This window comes from Berghia stephanieae, chromosome 10 (genome assembly GCF_034508935.2).
Source record: "Berghia stephanieae isolate SIO BIC M18660-M18661 chromosome 10, UCSD_Bste_1.3, whole genome shotgun sequence".
NCBI lineage: Eukaryota > Metazoa > Mollusca > Gastropoda > Nudibranchia > Aeolidiidae > Berghia > Berghia stephanieae.
Genome location: NC_088369.1, coordinates 12,100,017 through 12,102,516, shown reverse-complemented (window position 1 = coordinate 12,102,516; position 2,500 = coordinate 12,100,017). Strand labels below are relative to the sequence as shown.

Here is a 2,500-nt window from a genome sequence, read left to right as displayed (position 1 = left end):
CTGAATTCTCTCATTCCCCCCCCCCCTTTTCCTTTTTCACTCACCAGTGATTGGGTAGCTGGGTCTGATCGACTTGGCGGGAAGTACTTTGCGATAGACAAGCGTCCTATCAGAAGGGTAGCAAGCAAATGCGATTGTTCGTTCCACGCTATAAAAACTGGGATACAAATTTAAAAAAAAAAAAACAAAAAAAAACTTGAGCTTTTATAGAGCTCACCAAACATACTGTTTGATATATTGTGCTTTTATATAGCGCAATGTCCACTTCCTGACCAACAGCAACGTGACATATAGAACGAGATGGCGTCTGTCAGGCGATATTACATTTTTTCCCGACATAGACACGCTGTTAACGGCTAGGTACTTATTTAACACCTGAGTACGGTGAGAGAATGTGAGTAAAGAGTCTTTGCTAAGGACTCAAATATGCGCTGAGCGAGGCTCGAACCCAGGACCCTCCGATCCGAAAGCGAGTGTCATACCACAAAACCACATCGCCCCACACGCCGGTTCCATTGGCTATGGCCCTGACGGACTACTGTCGTAAAGCACTGGTAACCAGGACTAATTGGGGGGGGGGGGGGGGTCAGAAAAATATTTGGACTATTTCCTGGTCCGATCCCTTTCCCCGTTGCGTGGAAAGCGAGTGAGATAAAGATCTGAGCAAGTGTGTATGAAATGTTCCAGGCAAAGTAAGAAAGAAAAATACAAGAAAATAACCATCCCAAAAAAATCAGTCAACCTCCACTGGGGGTCAAACCTAAGAACTTCTGATTACCGGTCAGACGTGCTACCATTACACCACAGAGGATCCCAATTTTAATGCCTTTATTCTTCATAAAGATTTGCGGAGCCTATGCATCCTGATACTAAAATAATTATGCTATCTTATTATTCAACTATATTACTACTACTACGACTATTACTACTACTACTACTACTACTATTTCTACTACTACTACTACTACTACTACTACTACTACTACTACGACTACTACTACTACTACTACTACTTCTACTATTACTACTTCTACTACTACTACTACTACTTCTACTACTACTACTACTACTACTACTACTACTACGACTACTACTACTACTACTACTACTACTACTACTACTTCTACTATTACTACTACTACTACTACTACTACTACTACTACTTCTACTACTACTACTACTACTACTACTACTACTACTACTACTACTACTACTACTACTACTACTACAACAACTACTACTACTACTACTACTACTACTACTACTACTACTACTACTACTACTACTACTTCTACTACTACTACTACTACTACTACTACTACTGCGACTACAACTACTACTACTACTATTACAAATACTACTACTACTACTACTACTACTACTACTACTACTACTACTACTACTACTACTACTACTACTACTACACGCTATTACTAATACAACGACCATTATCTTAAAATAAATTTCGCCCTTTGGCAACGGTACAAATAAAATCCCGTCGCCTAGGCATTCCATGAATGAAAATAGATAATACATCAAACAAGATGTCTGATGTCAACAGGAATCACCCATGTAGTGCAAATGATCAAATTGGAAGTAAATAATCTTGCCCAAGGACTGAAAATTGAATTCATATCCAGAAATATCAGACTGACGTTGAACTTTTATGCTCTATTGAGGAGAATGGATATCGTATTTTAGAATGCTAAATATCAACAATTCAATGTTTGACCAGTTTAGCTGTAATCAGACTTTTTAGCGTCTGGTTCATCCCGACATAATACCGTTTGGAGACTCGGGTCACATATGGTTGGGGTTGAGTGAGTTTAGTGCTTAACATTAATTTTTTGTAAGGGCAAAAGATCTCTTTGTCCTTTTACGAATTCAGCAAACTAAATGCAATCGCATTGTCATAACAGTTGTATAGCTGTATAGAGTGCAGTGTCCATTAACGAGAAGACTGAATGGCAAAGGTGACAATGCGTTCATGATTATTTGATGCCTGGTGTCTCTAATATATCTCATGTTCTCCATCGTAATTTGTCTCCATCGAGGCGACCAAAAGAGATAGGCAGAGCCACCGCGAATGACCCACTTTCTCTGCTGGGCTTAGTTCTGCGCACAAACGACCGCTCGAACCAACTATCTCTCTCTGTCTCTCTCTCTCGTGTCTATTAGTTGTTCGCCCATATTATCCCTCTCTCTCTCTCTCTCTCTCTCTCTCTCTCTCTCTCTCTCTCTCTCTCTCTCTCTCTCTCTCTCTCTCTCTCGCAGTCTTTTATAGTTTCATCTCCCCTCTATCTTTCATTTAGTTATGCCGGACCAAAAAAGAAATCAAATGGAAAGAAGAAGAGGGGGGGGGGGGGGGGGGGGAGGCGGAGAAAGTAAGGAGGCAAGTGATATTTCAATATTTTCATTTCATAACGGTAATACAGTCATTGCCGATTAATTTGATGATGAAAAAATGAATGATGCAACTTTGATTAATACCGTGATTAAA

At 39.9% G+C, this 2,500-nt stretch overlaps 1 protein-coding gene across 2 annotated transcripts in view; it reads right to left on the bottom strand.

The window, feature by feature from the left end:
* Positions 1-2,500, bottom strand: part of LOC144980512 (uncharacterized) — a 245,036-nt gene that overhangs the window by 73,502 nt on the left and 169,034 nt on the right. The gene's annotated exons all lie outside the window — the stretch shown is intronic.